At 47.0% G+C, this 19,402-nt stretch overlaps 1 protein-coding gene across 2 annotated transcripts in view; it reads right to left on the bottom strand.

The window, feature by feature from the left end:
• The window catches only part of PRKN (parkin RBR E3 ubiquitin protein ligase), a gene marked incomplete at its 3' end in the record, with an annotated part of 1,244,701 nt that overhangs the window by 9,125 nt on the left and 1,216,174 nt on the right, over nucleotides 1-19,402 (bottom strand). The window lies entirely within an intron of this gene.

Raw genomic sequence — 19,402 nt, 5'->3', positions numbered from 1 at the left:
TCTGAGAAGTCCCAACCACTAAGCCTTATGCACAGCGTTTGTGAAAAGAATTCATACCACTTGATTAGGTTAAAAATGGACTCACGCCAAAAAGTTAATTTGAAATACTCCCGGATTGGCAGTATACCCAAGAACCTGGCTGAAGCAAAAATATTTTCTGTAGAGTAATGCACTTTAAAAAGACAAACCTCAAAAAGAAAAAAAAAAAAATCACACAAATAAAATTCCAAGAAGTCTGGGATCACAATAAAAAAGTTACCAAATACAGGCGAAAACAAGCTACCATGAGTGAAAGTGGCAGAAATGCAAAACTGCAGAACTTGACCAGCAAAGGTTGTGGAGATTGGAATGATCAGATGCAGAGTACAAAATAAATATGTTTAGTAATACAAATAAATTTATTTATTAAAAAAATAGACTCACAGACATAGAAAATAAACTTATGGTTACCAAAGGGGAAAGGGTGGGGTAGGGGGAGAGGGATAAATTAGGAGTTTGGGATGAACAGATACACCTACTATATATAGACAGATAAACAACGAGGATTTACTGTATAGCACAGGGAACTATATTCAATATCTTATAATACCTATAATGGAAAAGAATCTGCAAAAGAATCTATATATATGCACACACATAAATATATATGTATGTATATGTATAACTGAATCACTTTGCTGTACACCTGAAACTAACACAATATTGTAAATCAACTGTAGTTTAATTTTTTAAAAAGTAAATCAATAAATTAAATAGCATGGCATCCCGTTCCTCACATGCTCATGGAACCAGCTCTCTTGTCCTCTGGCTGGTTTTCCCATTGATTCCATGAAGAACACAGAGCTGTGTCTAAGAATTGTGCCGTGATGGCTACAAAGCTGTAATAGGTTTGCAGTGAGCAGCTGCAGAGGGAGGGGACGTAAGTACACATACAGCTGATTCACTTCATCGTACAGCAGCAGCTAACACAACATGGTAAAGCAATGCTACTCCAATAAATAAATTAATTAAAAAAAAAAGAAGTAACAGTGACCATGTCTATTATATTAGGAGGCTGTGCTCTCTGTCAGGAGCTCGGAGTAGATCATTTATTTTAGCGATTGTAGCCTTCCTAATAGGTAGGGCTGCTGTCAACTATTTCAGAGGAAGAAACCTCAGTTTCAAGAAGCAACAGAACTTGCCTGCGGCCACAGAGACTCAGCAGCAGGTTCAGTGTATAACCCCTGGGCTCTCTGACTTCAGACCCTGTGCTTTTGCTGCTACAGTTTCTTTCATGATGACGTCACATGTTACAGAGAGGACTAAGGGTTGAAGGCCATGGCACTGTCACAGAGTGGTTCCACACCCTGAGGCCAAGGGGTGGAAAATCTCTGCTTCCTCTGCGCCCAGCCGACGCCCTCACTCTCCACCACTCTTTGACCCACTGCTGTGTGGCTGGATCTCACTTCTGCCTGACCTGCTGAAACTGTTCTCAGAAAGGACACGAGTGAGGCCACAGTTGCCAAAGCCAATGCCTTTTCTCTGTCCTTTTCATCTCTGATAGTCCCACTGCCCCTAACACTGTGGGCTTCCTTCCTCCTTCGTAGAACAGAGCCATGGAGAGCGCCCAAAACCTCTCAGGAGGCCTCCGCCCGCATCAACGTTATTCTTGTTTCTTCCGCATCACCCACTTGGATCCACGTGGAAGGACAGCCAGAGACCCACCTCTACTGCTGCTGGCCTAACTGACGTGGGGAACCAAGAAACATAGCTCTGGATCACCCTCATGTGCCCAGATGACTGTGTTAGACCTTCGACTATCAATCCCTGGGGAAAAGGGTTGTCATCAAGTCTCTTCTGCTGAGATCTCTGCTTAGCATCTTTTATGAGTATCCTTGATACTGATATTCAAATCCTTCTGGAATGACCGTGAACAGAGGCCGGATGCCCACTGCTACAGGATCACCTAGGGATTTAGAAAACACACGCACACCTCTGCCTGTGCTCACACCTGGAGATTCGGATTCAGTAGGTCTGGAATGGGGTCCAGAAATGTGAATCCTTAAAAACGCCCTGGGGGCTTGTGGGGCGCAGGGAGGCTTGGGAGCCATCTCACTTGGGCCTGGAAGGCATGTTTAGTTGGATAAACTCACCCTCTCTTACGCCTTTAGTCATCAAGCTGTGAAGCAGTGGGTTGTCATTGTGCTGCCAGGAGGTGAAGGCGTGGTTGTCACTCAGCGTTATCGTCCTACCTGTGATTAACTGTGGCTCATATAGGGCAGTGTGACACTTAGGTTAATTGCACAGACCTTTGTGCCTGCTTTCTGTTCACCCTTCGTGAGGAGGAACGTGTGTGAGTGCGAGTGCGGGGGAGGGGGCGGGATGCGGTGTGGGTGGAATAGGACAAGTCTCTCTTCTTACATAGTTGATGGCTAAAAATATCAATTTCCTACAGTCTCCTATATACCTTCAAAATTGCCTCAGCGAGGTCAAGTATTGGCATGACAGACAGTCTGTGGCTCAAGAAGGGACCATGGGTTTTGTTTATAAGGTGATCATTGTTAAGTGAACACTTAGAGGTGTCCGTGTCATGGGAAGTGGTTCAGAGCAGGGCTTTGGAGTCATCAGTGCCTGGGTTTAAATGCCAGCATCCTTCTTTACTTGCTGGGTAACCGTGGACGGACACCGAGCCTCAGCCCCTTCTCATCTGCACGTGTGACGAATACAGTCCACACCTCACAAGGGTGGTCACGAGTCAAGAATACAAGCGCTTAGCAAATAGCCTGGTGCCCCGTGAATGCCAAGTTCGTCTTTTCTATGATCATAACCATTATCTTGTCATAATTGTCCTCACCTCGCATTTATAGAGATGAGACTATCAGACTGTAGGAGTTTGTATAAACCGAAAAGACTGCTGACGTCTCCTTTAAAAAACACAGGTAAACCGAAGCAAAGCGCCCCCACAGAGGCTTTAAAATTTGTGCCTAGGAGACCCTGTTAATACGTATGCAAATGAGAACAACTTGAGAGACTGTTCGCATTCATGTCATCTTTCCTGCTTTAGGAAGCTTATTTGTGACATCTGTTTAGTCAATAATCAGACAAGTATATCCTAATTCTAAAAGTCACTTTAAATCTATTTTCCAAAAGGGATCAGATGGCCATGAATCCCTGAAAACGGCTGGCTTAATTGAGATTGTGAATGCTTGCAGGTGAATGTCGACTTTGAAATGTTCACCTTTATCATCAAAATTGCATGCCCAGACAGCACTCACTTGCCACATCCTTACTGAAAACTCCCACCTCCACAGAAGGAAGCGGGTCCCAACTTCCTCAGAGTCACAGCACGGTCAGGTGTTCTGGTCCAAGACCCCTGCTTGTGAGCAGCGCGCCCCCTGCTGGTGAGTCGGAACACCGCATTCCCCTTTCATGCCCGAAGATTCTTGGAACTGTTATTACTCTCTCTTTTCGGGGGACTATATGTATTTATATAGTATTAATTTATATAATAAACATATACCAGAAATAACTACTCTGTATATCTTTATCTCTATGTGTATTTAGAAAGAAATCATTTAAGTGCTAGGATGTAACGGAGCGTCTGGCCGGGGCTGCACTCTCTGCACTAAGTTCCCAACTTCCCGGGCCACGCTCTCAAATTCAGTTTGGAAGAATATACTTGATGATGGCATTAACAGTGGTGATTTCTGTTCTTAGTGCAATGGGTGGTACCAAGCACCGCTTGGATCGCCACTTAGACCTTATATAGCCCTGCCCCGGGGACCTCGACTGCTTCGCAGAGAGGAAGGAAAGTAAATAAATAACGTCTATTAGCATATTTTAAGATTGATGGGGAAAGGGACAACATAAATATTAAGATTATTAATAGGACATATATACACTACCAAACGTAAGGTAGATAGCTAGTGGGAAGCAGCCGCATAGCACAGGGAGATCAGCTCGGTGCTTTGTGACCGCCTGGAGGGGTGGGATAGGGAGGGGGGGAGCGAGGGAGACGCAAGAGGGAAGAGATATGGGGACATATGTATATGTGTAACTGATTCACTTTGTTATAAAGCAGAAACTAACACACCATTGTAAAGCAATTATACCACAATAAAGATGTTAAAAAAAGATTATTAATAGGTATCATTTAATGGGAATTTTAAAGTTCTTTGTGTTCAGCTATTAGCACACATTGACAAATGGGAAAAACTGCACTTGAGCGAGGAAGATAAGCTAAGTTGTATCCTGGATGATGGAGATCGCTAGTTCATGGCTTCCTCAGGTCGGTAATGACTAAAATTATCAATGTAGAAAGGATTCTGAATGTGGAAGCATCACTAATGCACAGAGGAAGCCAGAGCAGAGAACAAGCTTGTCCTTTGTGTAAAGTGTAGATACTCTGGTACAAAGCTGACTGTTATTCTTTGCTAGAGCTGGCACAGAAATCCCTTCATTCAGCAAATATGTGCTGGATGCCTGTGATGTGCCAGGCACTGTTCTAGGTACCAGGGCTATGCAAACAAAAGAGATGATCAACAAACAACAAACGAAAAAAACCTGCCTTGTGGCGCTTACAAGTTAGCAGAACAGTGGTTCTTAGCCTGTGGCTTGCATTAGTACCACCTGGAGGCCTTGTTCAAACACAAATTGCTGTAGATCTCCCACCCCCACCCCCGCCCCCGCCCCCCGAGCTCGTCAACAGCCTCCTCCCAGTTTCTGGATCAGTAGGTCTTGACATGTTTCTGGGTGATGCCCAAGCAGCTGGTCTGTGGACTACCTTGTGAGAAGTAGCAGAACATCTGCATACAGTGCAGTCAACACAGATACAAGGGATTGTGTGTGTGTGCTAGAGCACACGTTGTCTTGAATGTGGACGTCGAACCTCTGCAGCCTGATGTAATCGTGTGGGGTGTGTGCGTGCTGGAATGAGGATGGATGAGGAAAGAACCACCTTGTGTACTGCACACTGTGATTTGTCAGGCTCCACACTAGGCGTAATGCATGCATTGTTCATTAAATCCTTTTGAATTTACAACATCATATTACAGATGAGGAAAGCAAGGCTTGGAGAGGTTACATAATTCACTTAATGATGACCACAGTTCATGTATCAGTTAGGGTTCTCTAGAGAGACAGAACCAGTAGGATACATATGTATGTATAAAATATGTGGATTTACTTTAAGGAACTGGCTCATGGGATCGTGGGAACTGGCAAGTTCAAAATCTGTAGGGCAGGCTGGAGACACAGGTGGAGTGTCTATGTTACAGCCAGGAGGCTGAATTCCTTCTCATCTGGGAAATCTCAGTCTTTGCTCTTAAGGCCTTCAAGTGATTAGGTGAGGCCCACCTACATCACAGGTCATCTCCTTTACTTAAAGTCAGCTAACTGATGGTAGGTGTCGACCACATCTACAGAATACCATCCCAGCAGCACGGAGACTAGTGTTTGACAAAAAAAACCGTGCAACATAGCTTAACCAAGCTGACACACAAAAATCAACCATTACAGCTAGTCACGGCCGAGACTCATTTTCAACACCAGATCAGTCTGACTTCAAAACTGTCCTGCCTGACCACGGATTCCTCATAGGATAGGGATGATCATATAAGAGACGTACACTGAGTTCCGGCTGAAAGAAATTAAAGGTAAACTTGGAAAGCAACAGCAATAAATTAAAATGTGCTGACCCTTCACGCATGTGTTCGGCAACTGCTTCATTTGATAAGAGGTGATCAGGGAGAGCAGATGAATTATTTTCCCCACAATTGGTCTACAAGCCCTCCTGTCCTGCGGATGGCAATATATAAATACATATATTCCCCCCCCCACTTCAAATCAATCAGTGAATAAAGGATTCATTGAAGGCAGGACCCAGCTCTTAGTTTTTCAAGTCTGTACTTCACTCAGAGATGCTGCGCCTGTCTTGAGTCTCCCGCCCCTGCTGTCAACTGAAAGCAGTGAACACTCCTTTTTCCCCAGGTCACTTCACTTGTGGCCACCATTTCTTAAAAAATGTATGATTTCCCCTAAGGATTTAGCGCCATCTGGTGGCTGAGAAGAGCTCTGCAGGTATTTCCCCTCTTCCTGCTCGAGGAGGAAATGCAGGGAATCTCCAGGGCATGTCTTCTTGGGGGGAGATGAAACAGTCTCCGGTGTGTGTGCGTCTGTGGTGAGTGGGTATCTGTGATGCGTATGGTGAGTGTGCATGTGAGGTGTGTGTGTTTGGTGTGTGATGTACGTATGTGTTGTGTGTGTGGTGAGTGTTTATGTGGGGTGGGGTGTGTATGGGGCTTGGGTGTGTGGTCTGTGGTGAGTATACACATGCAGATATACCACATATGTGTGTGTATGTGATATACGTGTGTTGAATATATTGTGTGGTGTGTGTGTGTGGGGGTATATGTGTGTGGTAACAAGTTACTGTAAAAATACTTTCCACGTGATGGCTTTGTTCCAACAGCTTCTCCTGAGTCTGGGGCGCAGGGTCTGGACAAGCGGGTTCAGGTGAGGGCTGTGCTTTCAGGCCTCCTCTAGCGAGCCGGCCAGGACTCCTCAACCCGCGTGGATCCAGAGGGCTCGGGGCAGCTCCACGTGAGCTCCCCACGCGGGGAGGCAGCCGAGGCGGGGACTCTGGCCTGGTGTCTGCGAGGAGGGCTGAGCTCCGGCTGGAACCGGGGAGATCGTGTCCTTCAGTGTGGACACCAGGCTGGGTGGAACTCCTGGGGCTGGGGAGGCGTCTACAAACCCCCTAGGGAGAGAGGCTGAAGCCCCAGGCAGCGCTGCGGGCAGCCCAGTTTCTCTCTCTCCACGGATGGCCCCGGAGGAGAAGAGAACAACTGCTGGAGGACAGGAGGGGCTGTCGGAGAGACGGAGCCCTGGGCCTGCGTGGTAAGAGTTTGATGTGTGAATGAGTGAGAGTGTGTGTGTGTGTGAGAGTGTGTGAGAGTGTGTATGTGAGTGTGAGAGTTTGTGTGAGTGTGACTGTGTGTGAATGTTTGTGAGTGTGTGTGTGTGTGTGTGTGTGTCCACACGCTGAAGTGTGCCTGTTTGTTTTTCAAAGTTGTCTTTCATTTTCTCTCTCTCTAGTGCCTGACATTTTTAGCATTCAGCCTTAAAAATACCCAAACCTCAAAGCTGTACCATTCTGTAGTACTTCACAAGGCATAAAATCCTTCACATACATTCTCTTTCCATTGTTTGTAGACCTTACTGGCCCAGTGTGGCAGGTGAGGAAAAACACTGTAAGAATTGAGAAACTTGCCCGTAAGTGGAGGAGATCATAGCCTGTCCTGAGCAGTAGCCCAGGGCCATTTCTGCTCCCCTGGGGCCAACAGACCAACTGCTTGGGGAAGGCACTACAGAAGCTCCGGTGTTGTCTTCTGCACCTGTTCTCCTCCTTCCTATTGGACGACAGGCGGACGATGCGCCTGCGTTTCCTGGGCTCTAGCACTGTCACTACGTGTCTGCACGTCTGCCACCCTACACATCCAGGGTCAAGAATCTGAGCGAAGTGCACTGATAAAGCCGCATTTCTTAAACCAACAGGCGATTCAGGAGCTACACTCCCAAGTAACTGTGGACCTAGACCTCTGGGGATAATAAATTCCCCCCGTCTCCCGATTCTGGGGCTGCACCTGTGTGAACAGCAGTAAATGGCCAGGAGATAAGCCTGCAGTGAGTCAGCCAACACACCCAGGAATCCAGTCCTCCTGGGCCATCGCTGCTTTGCTCTCCTTCTCCAGGGCAGGCACGTCCCTCAGCCTCCGGTGGTAGAACCGGGGAGGTTGAGGTAGGGGTCCTGGGTGAGGGGCGATCAATTGGAGATGATTAATCGGTGTCTTTATCAGCCAAGGCATCCCTCTGAGGTGGTCTACGCATCTACTCCTTTACCCGCCGAGCACCTCTGCTGAGATGTCCAGAGTGAACTCGTCATCTCTCCCGGAGCGCCTTGCTTCTGTCCCTGTGTTTCCTCTCCCAGTGAATGGCACTGTTACCCACCCAAGTTCACCCAAGGTGGAAATTGGAGCATTGACATTAACTCATTACTGCTCTCATCCTGTCCTCTAATTCACTGCCAAGGTCTGGATCCTACCTCAGACCCACCACCCCTCTGCATCCCCGCTGCCCTTGTCAGCACCCTGATGAGTCTCTCGTCTTGACTCTGCTGGTGATCCTTAGCTGCACCGCAGCCCTGCCCCACCTTGGGCACTGGTTTCCCCAGCTGCGGGCAATTTGGGCTGCATCTCTGCTGAGATGCTACACAGGACTTTCCCTAAGTCAAAGCACTGCCTCATTCCTTGTGGAGGTGGGGACAACGCACACCCAATGACCAGCTGACGTACGGATGGACGGGGGATAAAGTTCGGCCTCCAGCCCCGCACGCAGGGTGAGACAACTCTCAAGAGCGGCCCCGCCTCTAACTCCCCTCATCTCCCGTTGTAACGGCATCGCTTCAGCTTCTCCCTCCGCTCTGTCCTGCTTCCCTCTCCTCCTAAGGTGTCATTCCTGAGAGCACGCCCGCAGACACCCCCCGTCTGCCAGACTCAGAGGCGGCTTCCCTGGGAACGTGACCTACGACAGCTGGTACCAGGAGTGGTCCTAGGACGCAGACCATACGATGGGGCAGGGGACAGAGTTGAACACTTGCCAGCTGGCTGCCAGAGAAGAGGCCATTCCCTGTGGGACATGAGCCCTGGAAGCTTTGAGTGGTGTCAGAGCTGCGAAGGGCTGTGCCCTGGGTTGGCTCCAGTGCAAGCAGTCCTGTCTCTGGGGCCATAAAAATAGGCAGACCCCACGGTATTCAAGGTGTGTGTGGTGGGAAAAGATGTCGCACGGAGTTTATTGCAAGCCAGTAAGAGAATCACAATGGCAATGTCTAGAGTCCTGAGCGGCGCTGTTTGGAAAAAGCTCCCAGCGTGCTCCTGAGCCCCACGCAGCTGGAGCGTCAGCTGCAATCCTTCACGAGAGGAAGGCGGCGCATCCAGGATGAGGACGAAGAAGACAAGGAGGTCTGCATAGAAGGCACGAGGTCTGCATAAAAGGCGCGTGGATAGAACTGTGAGAGCGGGCATGAAACACACAACATATTAACGCCCACAGGAGAGCATCTGCCACAGAAAGGGGCCTTCAACTAGTAAGCAGAATGGTCCAGCCAGTTGACGTCAGCCAGCCACACCAGGGCTCGTCATGGGCTCCTGAATGGAGCAATCGCGGAGGCAAGATGGCAGCTCTGCTCGGCTCCTACAGCTCCGGCTTTCACTTGCCAGGGCTGAGGTAGCTCCTGCCACTGCCGACGTCCAACGTGCCGGCAACGTTAGGTCCCTAGTACGGCACATCCTTCAGGGAGGACGATCTGCCTGCTGATGTCAAGTTGATTATATTTTTACCGGGAGAGGTAAAAATTCCATCTTGACAGGAACTGACTCCTATTCTAGGTATGGGTTTGCCTTTCTTGACAACAGAGCCTCAGACAGAACCACCATCTGAAGGCTTACGGGATCTTGTATAACATCACACTGGACTAAGGAAACCCACTTTCTAGCAAAGGGCGTGTCACAGAGGGCACATGACCATAGTGCACACTGGTCCTGTCACATATCCTATCACCCAGAAGCTGCTGATCTGACCTAGTGATCGGCCTGCCTTTCAAGATGCAGTAAGTGGAGATGAGGTGCTATTCTTTTAATTTTTTAAAATTTTATTATTATTTTTTAACATTATTGGAGTATAATTGCTTTACAATGGTGTCTTAGTTTCTTCTGTATAATAAAGTGAATCAGCTGTATGTATACATATATCCTCATATCTTCTCCCTCTTGCGTCTCCCTCCCACCCTGAGGTGCTATTCTTCAAGATGAGATTTATACTCTAAAAACCACAGTACGATACCGTGTCTCCAATAGGTAGAATACAATGGTGGGAGTAGGAATGTAAGCCCCACTTATTATTACTCTCAGTGACCCACCTGGGAATCTGTGCTCTACCTGGGCAACTTGGAGCCTTACAGATACAGAGGCTCTGGTTTCTACAGGGAAGATGCTTCTACCAGGGAACACACCAAGAATTCTATTAAACTTCAAGCTACAGCTGCCATTTGGTCACCTTATGTGTTTACCCAGAGACTGGCAGGCAAGGAAAGGAGTCACCTTTCTGGCAGGGATAAGTGACCATTAGGAAAAGGTAGGGCTGCAGCTATGGAATGCAGGGAGGAGGAATACGGTTGGCACCCAGGTGAGTCACTGTGGCATCCCGTGGTGCTCTCCTGCCCAATCTGGATATCAAATGGTCACGCTCAGTAGTCATGGCTTTAGAAAGGCAGGTAAGCAGGGGTTTGGACCCATCAGGGATAACCTAGAGGTGCTTGCCTGAGGGTGAGGGCGAAACAGTCACAACCCGCAGCCCAGCTGCAGGGGTGTGAACTGTAGTTCAGCCCGCTTACTCCCCTCTTGTAAACCTCCGTGGTCTATTCCTCATTCTCTCAGCAGTGCAAGGGGAGGACTTTAGTGAGTGCTGTGAAACTGGCCAGAGCAACTATTTCCCCGGCCGCTGGGTATGTTGGCAACACACAGCTCTCGGCTAAGTCTCTATCCAGGGATTGCCCTCAGCTGAAGCAGGCGGCTTCTTCCCCCAAGGTCCTGCTCCCTCCTGGGTCTGGGGAGCTCACAGCCAAAGACTGGTCTATGTGAGGGGGTGTAAACTCCTGCCCTCCTGCCCCCCTTGATGCAGAGCAAATCTGAAGGACCATCCTAGCCCCAGAGCTCCTTACAGGACTGGCTGAGGGCCCTGCTGCAGCTGTACCGCAGCTCACCCCCTCCCTTTGCTGTCACCCTGCACAGAACTAGTCCCCAAAGTGCCCTCCCGTACCTGCACTCAGACCTCAAGGGTCTCAGAGTTGGCTTCCTAAAAACACGACCTATTACGATTCCCTCCTGTTTTTCCTATTACAGCTGGTGATCTTTCAAAAACATCAATCTGATGATGTCAATCTCATTAAAATCCTTTAATGCCTTCTCACTGCCCTTAACTCTAACCTCCGTAACCTGACTCATACGACTTTATTTGCTGAGCACTGCCTACTATGGCTACTGCCACCAACACTTATACAACAGTCACACTGAGCTTCCCACGTTTCTCTGCCATTCTCTTTCATCTCTAGAACTCTGCATATCTTGTCCCTCTGCCTAAAGCGCCCTTCGTGCCATCCTTGCCTGGACAGTTCATTTTTTAGGCGTTAGATTTCATTTCTTCCTGTGAACAGTTCTTTAAATCTCTTAGAAGCCTGGATGTCATAGCTTCCTGAGCGTCCCGTTTTGTGGCTGTTGGCACGTAAATATTTTAATTACTTGTTAAGATGTTTTTCTATGTCACTAGATTATCAACCTCATGAGATCAGAGGCTGGTCTATGTTTAATGCTGTATCCAAAATACCGAGTACTGTGCAGGGTGCATAGTAGGTACTTTATACATGTTTACTGAAACTCTCTATTTTCCTTCTTTTAATTGATGATAAGAAATTCAGACTTAGCAGAAATAAGGTTCACAGTCATGGCACACAGAGTCTGCAGACACAATTCCACCTATGGATAGATGTTTACATTTTTTTTTAAGTTAGTTCTTGACCTTTAAAAATAAGGATATTTAACATAAACACATGGATTTCAAGCTACTCAAACCTTAAAAAATCAGTTGGGGAGATCTGGTGACATGGGTCCCTCATCTCTGCCTGGTAACAACTGACCTGAGTGGCGCAGCCGCGTGGCACTGACAAGCTATGCGCACCCTGGCCTGGCACAGACTCCATCGCGGTCCGTGTGTAACTGTTCTTGCAGGCTAGTGCTTTGATGTGCTATTCTGCTGTTGTTCTCTTTGTTGAAATAGGAAAGTTAGACGAGAAGTGTACTGTATCTTTACACTCAAAATACTGAGAGGCCTGTGAGATTAATGCAGCCTACTCGGCTTGTTTATATTACTGGTGCCTGTTAGCATTTAAGTTTGCCACCCTGGGACAGCCAGCATTAACCTGCATATCTCCCTTTTTCAAAATGCAGAGTGACACCAGTAGGCACTACTGATCTGGTGATGATCAACTCTCTGGCTCCTGGCAGATCACTCTCCCTCCTCCTACCTTGCCTGTCATCTAAATCTACTGCAAAAAGTTGTAATGAGGCTCAACATGTGATGGTGTATTTGAAGGTAACCAAGTACTACACAAGGGTAAATTATGATTATCTTTCCCTGGGCAAAATGGTGGTTTTATTCTTCTAATTTAGGAGGCTGAAGGAGGGAACAGTGGTTTATTGTGGGAATCTTATTTTCTCTTATGAATCAAAAGATTACTGACACAGGGACTTCCCTGGTGGCGCAGTGGTTAAGAATCCGCCTGCCAGTGCAGGGAACACGGGTTCGACGCCTGGTCCGGGAAGATCCCACATGCCGAGGAGCAACTAAGTACGCAAGCCACAACTACTGAGCCCACGTGCCATAACTACTGAAGCCTGTTCACCTAGACTAGAGCCCGTGCTCCGCAACAAGAGAAGCCACGGCAATGAAGAGTAGCCCCCGCTAAGCCCTGGGGGGATAGCCATGGTGAGTGCTTGTGCGTCTGTTAAGAATCGCTTCTTTGTTTGCTACAGTCTTATGGGTCTCATGGACACAAGCCCTGTTGGTTTTCAGAGCTAGCTGTTGTGGGAGCCAGGCCTTCTGGTGGGAATCTTAACAGCTGGGGCCCTAGATGTGAGGTCCAAACCCTTTGCGCCTCTAGGAGAAGCTGAGAGTTGGGGTTCCTGTTTCAAGGTGGCTATTTTCTCCTTTGCCTGGTGTAGAGGAGTCACTCAGCTAATCTCTGGATCCCTGTGGCTGTACAGCGTATAGCCGTACAGGCATACCTCATTGTATTGTGCTTCCCTTTGTTGCACTTCACGGACACTGTGCTTTTTACAGATTGAACGTTTGTGGCAACTGTGCCTCAAGCAAGTCTGTCAGCGCCACTTTCCCAAGAGCATTGGCTCCCTTTGTGTCTTTGTGTCACTTTTTGTCGTCACACATTTTGTCACATTTGTCTCACAATAATTCAAACTTTTCCATCATTAGTGTATTTGTCACGGTGATCTGTGATCAGTGACCTTTGATGTTACTATTGTAACTTTTTTGAGGCCCCATGAGCCGCGCCCATATAAGACTTCCAACTTAGGCGATAAATGTTGTGTGTGCCCTGACTGCTCCACAGACCGGGCACTCCCCTGTGTCTCTCCCCCTCTCCTTGGGCCTCCTTATTCCCTGAGACACAACAATATTGAAATCAGGCCAATTAATAACCCTACAGTGTCCTCTAAGTGTTCAAATGAAAGGAAGTGTTGTAAGTCTCTCGCTTTAAATCAAAAGCTAGAAGTGATTAAGGTCGGCGAGGAAGGCGTGTCCAAGGCCGACACAGGCCGAAAGCCAGGCCTCTTGCACCAAACGTTCAGTCAAGCTGTGAATGCAAAGGAAAAGCTCTTGAAGGAAATTTAAAGTGCTGCTCCAGTGGACACATGAACGATAAGAAAGTGCAATAGCCTTATTGCTGATATGAAGAAAGTTTGAGTGGTCTGGACAGATCAAATCAGCCACAACATTCCCTTAAACCAAAGCCTAATCCAGAGAAAGGCCCTGACTCTCTTCAGTTCTGTGAAGGCTGAGAGAGGTGAGGAAGCTGCAGAAGAAATGTTTGAAGCTGGCAGAGGTTGGCTCATGAGGGTTAAGGAAACAAGCCGTCTCCATCACATCAGAGCACAAGGTGAAGCAGAAAGTGCTGATGGAGACGCTGCAGCAAGTTATCGAGAAGATCCAGCTGAGATAATTCATGCTACGCTAAACAGCAGATGAAATAGTCTTATCTTGGAAGAAGATGCCATCTAGGACTTTCAGAGTTAGAAGTCAATGCCTGGCTTCCAAGTGTCAAAGGACAGGCTGGCTTTCTTGTTAGGGGCGAATGCACCTGGCGACTTTAAGTTGAATCTAATGCTCATTTACCGTTCCCCAAATCCTGGGACCCTTAAGAATTATGCTCAGTCTACTCTGTCTGTGCTCTATAAACAGAACGGCAAAGCCCGGATGACAGCACATCTGTTTACAACATAGTTTACTGAATATTTTAAGCCCATAGTTGAGACCTACTGCTCAGAAAAAAAGGTTCCTTTCAAGATATTACTGCTCACTGACAATGCACCTGGTCACCCAAGAGCTCTGATGGAGAAGTACAGTGAGATTCATGTTGTTTTCATGCCTGCTGACACAACACCCATCTTGCAGTCTATGGATCAAAGAGTCATTTTGACTTTCAATTCTTATTATTTAAGAAATACATTTCATAAGGCTATACCTGCCATAGACAGTGATTCCTCTGGTGGATCTTGGCAAAGTATATTGAAGACCTCTGGAAAGGATTCACCATTTCAGACGCCATGAAGAACATTCATGATTCATTGGAAGAGGTCAAAATATCAACATTAACAGGAGTTTGAGTCCAACACTCGTGGGTGACTTTGAGGGGTTCAAGACTTCAGTGAAGAAAATAACTGCAGATGTGGTGGAAATAGCAAGAGAACTAGAATTAGAAGTGGAGCCTGAAGATGTGACTGAATTGCTGCAGTCTCATGACAACACTTTATGGATAAGAACTTGCTTCTCAGGGATGAGCAAATAAAGTTGTTTCTTTTCTTCTTCTTGGCCGTGCGGCTTGCAGGATCTTTGTTCCCTAGCTGGCAGTGAAAGCACCGAGGCCTAACCACTGGACCACCAGGGAATTCCCATAAAGTTGTTTCTGGAGGTGGAAGTTACTCCTGGTGAAGAAGCTGTGAAGATGGTTGAAGTGACAACAAATGATTTAGATTATTACCTAAACTGATTTGATAAAGCAGTGGCAGGATTTGAGAAGATTTAGTCCAATTTTTTTTTTTTTTGCGGTACGTGGGCCTCTCACCGCTGTGGCCTCTCCTGTTGCGGAGCACGGGCTCCGGACGCGCAGGCTCAGCGGCCATGGCTCACGGGCCCAGCCGCTCCACAGCATGTGGGATCTTCCCGGACCGGGGCACGAACCCGTGTCCCTGCATCGCCAGGCGGACTCTCAACCACTGCGCCACCAGGGAAGCCCCCATGTCACCATCTTGATCTACTCCTCCCCACGCATTCCTGTAGCGTGCTCTCCCAGCCTCACGGTGAGGACGGATGTATGGTGAGGAAAGAGGGAGCTGTCATTCATTCACTAACATTTAATGAGTGTCCCTACATGCTAGGCACTGGGGGTTATAAAGACAAAACAGGTACAAACCTTGCACTAAGAAAGTTCAGAATTTTAGTGAAGATATAGGGAAACAAAATTTCCATGTGAAGAATGTACAGCAGAGGTATGTGGTGTAGTCTGAGAGCTTGGAGGAGGTAGTGGGGTGGGCAGGCGGCCTCATGGAGGACCTGTCTTACGATCTGGGTCTTGGAGGTCGAGCAGACACCAGGCAGGCAGGGGTGGCACACTCCCGTTAGACGCTGCGGATTTATTCATCAGAGAGTGCAGTCACTGTTCCCAAACTACTCTGATCAGGTGTAGCCAATGAGAATAATCTCCTTTGTGGTTCTGGACAACACCATGAAAACTCTGGAGGTCTCTGTTGCCTTCTTGTGGAATAGGAGGAGTCATGTCAACTACTTAGAAGCCCTGGGAGAATGAATCAATTTATGTGGTTTACAAGAGCAAGTGTTTACTTATTAGAAAGCCTCCAGGGGGAATACGTGCAGGAGAACAACCCTGCTCCAGCAAGAAGCAGCAAATGGGGCTGGACTCTCATTAGCCCGTGACGGATTGATCTTCTGTCACTGATTCCCCAAACCCCCAGCAGTTTCAACTGCAAGCTTGTTCAATATTTTAAAACCAATTTAAAACCAATTTTTGAGTTTGCTTTTAAAAAAAAAGTTGCATTAATCAAAAAATGCATTAAGATTAGGGTCAAGCAGCTTAATTTATGGGAAAATCCTGATTGGGCCCTGGGAGACGTGGGCTTGTCTGGCTGGATAATGTCAGAAACCGCTCAGCTTTAGAGCGAGAACGGTGGAGAGTAGCCACAGACGGCTGAAAGGAAAAACCTTACAAATGAATTGAATTGAAAGGAAATTTGAAGAAGGCTAATGCGGGCATTTTGATGTCTTAGCAAAATTCAGACATGAGGATGCACCTGAAGCCTTCCGTTCCAGGAGGGGAGGCTGCGATCAGATTTTTACTGTTAGGTGTGTGGAGTGCCACCCTTTCAAACATTTCAGTTAAGTGGGATTGCAGAGGTCATCCATTTGGAGATCACTGCTGTTTGGGAGAAATGTAGGGAACAGAAAATAAACTGGCTCTATGAAAATAAAAACCCTTCATTCTCTTGCCAAACGGAATTGGCTCTTTCAGTTTGATGAAATAGCTTGTTGGGTTCATCCTTCTCCGTGTCCAAGAGTAGCTCTTGTTGAAATGAGGAAACCAGAGACGTGGTAAACCAGTCCATAGAGGATATACTGGTTATTCTGTGTTCTTTTCTCTCCTCTGCTCTGTGTGAGGAAGGAAGTGGAAGGCTGAATCCGGTGGGCTGTGTCCCTTGGGTCCCTTATGGCTGGCTTTCAGTTGGGTGTGGCCAATGGGAGACGTTTGCAAGAGACCAGAGGGTGAGCGGGAGAAGTCAAGGTGTTGGTCCTCACTCCCCTCCGGCTTTGGGTCTACTTCTGGCAACGCTGGACTCTCCACGATTACACCTCCTGTCAGAGCTCCTCCATGGTTCCAGCTCTTGAGGTTGGTCCCCGTGTTACGCCATTTCCTCCTCTTGTCCCTTCAGGCCTGGTGCAGTCATGGTTCCCCCATGCTGGACTCCTAGGCCCTCCACATCGATTTTGGTTCTTGTGACCCTTCCCCACCACTGTAGGTCATCCACGACCCCTCAGTTACAGTCTCTTCTGAGGACCCTGAATGGATCAGAGACTTAGGAAAAAATGGCAGCAAAACCCCCAAACGCTAGCTGCCTTCTGTTCTCAGGCAGTAGTGAACCAGCAGACTTTTCCAGTTTGGTGGGTCCATTCGCTTTGTTTTCAAATAAGAGAACTGTGAGGCTGGTCCAGTTATCCGAGCTCTAGGCCGGAAGGAGGCTCATTTCAGAGAGGTCTTGTTGCAGGGCCGTCTCTTCCTGAATTCTCTCTTGGATAACCCTGTCTTGAATTAAAGAGTCCTCCTCTGAATTCCTATCATATTGTGTGTGCAATTAGAAGCCTTGTGGCATCTAATAAAGTAACATAAACTCCATGAGAGCAGGGACTTAATCCCCAGATTAGAAACAAGAAACAAGCCTACCCACTACCACTGAATGAATGAAATAATGTCTTTTTCTTTATAGATGCCACTGTGGAAAGGGAGTGTTGCCTGCCATTCCAGCAAAGAGCAAATGTTGCCCGAAATCAAGCCACTGGCCACTGCAGCTGCCCACACAGTAGACCTTGAGGGGAATTCAGGACGCAGAAAATCAGGAAACGTTCTGTGTTCTGGATACTGGCCCTAGGTAGTTAAGATGCATATCGAAGGAATAATTTCAGAGCCCGGACTCTTGTAGCTTCCCATACATAGAAAAGCACTAAAATCATTAACTTGAGAGGTCTGCTTTGTTTGATTAGCAGTAATCTTTTGATGTTTGACTACATGTTTTTTTGTTGTTGTTTGTTTTTTTTCAGCACAAACTCCTATATATCCTGGCTCCTCCATTACCTCTTCAGAGCTGAGAGGCTGTCTCCCGGCTAGAGTCCTCAGTAAGGTCCTCAAATAAACTTAACTCACAACTTTTAGGTTGTGTGTTTTTCTTCAGTCGACACCACCATCACTTAACAAACATTCACTAAATGTCTGTGCACCAGATACTGTCTTGAGCCTGGGGATGTAGGGATGGACAGAACACAGGGTAGCTGGAGAGAATCTTGCCTCTGTACCTTTGTCCATTCAGTGCCCTCTGCTGGAATGTTCCCTGTCATCCCTACCCCACTGTTCTCTTGACAAACTCTGACCCACCCTCCATGACTTTCCTAGGGAAACACTGTACAAAGCTATATTCACTAAACTTTGTTTTAGCATATTACGATCATTATCTATTTTCCTGTAAGTCTCCTGTGGCTCCCCTCTGAAGATAAATGTACTTATCTACATTTCTTCAGAGAGTCTAGCAGGATGTCTGGCCAGTAGAAATGCTCGATTTAACACCTGCTGATTGATGGTGTGTGCAGACACAGGCCCCTTGATACTGGTCATCTGTACTCAAGGCCAGCTCTAACTCTCTTTCTCCCATATTCCTGAGTTTCTTTTCTTTTTTTAAATTTGGGCTACCTTAATCATTAACACCAAGGTTGGTTAGTTCCTCTTGAAAGAAGAATGAAGGGGATTATTGAGTGCGTCAGGCGCTGGACAGCTTTAGGTTAAGCAACACTCTTCTTCACCTTACTGCTACTGTGTTCAAGTAAATAGATGTTAGGGGACCCCTTCTTGGAAGGCTTGTCCAGGTCTATTGTCATATGAACATATGCGTGTAAACTGCTGGATCACACCCATCTCCCACAGTAGCAGCCTTTGTTCTGGTCTAACCCTTCTGGCCCTGAGGCAAGGGGGCGGGTCTCAGGGTCATTATTATTCCTGACATCAGGACCCAGAGAGCTTGCATCTGAGTGCCCAGAGCTACAATAAGTCAACAGGAAGAGCGTGTAGCATAGAAATGCAGTTCAGCCCTAAATCTCTCAATGCTCAGGGTCAGTATTTTAGGAGCAGCTGAGAAGACCTGAATTCACTCATTATGTTTCTTTCGTAATGCTAATACTGAGTAAATACATCCACAGAATACCTCACAGGGATTCACTTCTTTATGCTCTCATTTTAGAGCGTTCCGCGATACTTAAAATTCTCAACTGTGAAATTAAAATGTTCTGGAACTTCTCTGTCTATTTATGGGGTTCCTGTCAATAAAATGACTAAAGGATTTATCTGGGTAGATTTGGTGTTTATACCCTTGTTAACATCTCTATCAGGAGAAAAATAATGAGCAAATTCATCAACTGTGTTGAAGTTTTTACTCCTTTCCCCTAAGGTTTGGTTGATCACAATTAATAAATAAAAGAAAATATATTTGCATTTCCCTAAGCCCGATACAGCACTTCAGAGAGTAAGGCTCAGTAAACATGTTCTTTACCTAATCAAGACTGAAATACAGTTTAGCACAGTCCATATTTTAAGCAGCTCTTTGCAGGAAACCCCTTTTCTCGTCAATTTAGCAAAGCTACATTGTAACTAACTTTTAAACCAGGCGCCCCCAAGCTCTGCTCATCTCTGGCCCTAGCACACCTATCAAATCTTTTGATCACACAATACCTTGCCTAACCTGTTGGTTCT

This window comes from Leucopleurus acutus (assembly GCF_964270905.1).
Source record: "Leucopleurus acutus genome assembly, chromosome: 15".
Lineage (NCBI taxonomy): Eukaryota > Metazoa > Chordata > Mammalia > Artiodactyla > Delphinidae > Leucopleurus > Leucopleurus acutus.
Note: the sequence above shows the minus strand (reverse complement) of the source record. Positions and strands in the feature narration are given on the sequence as shown.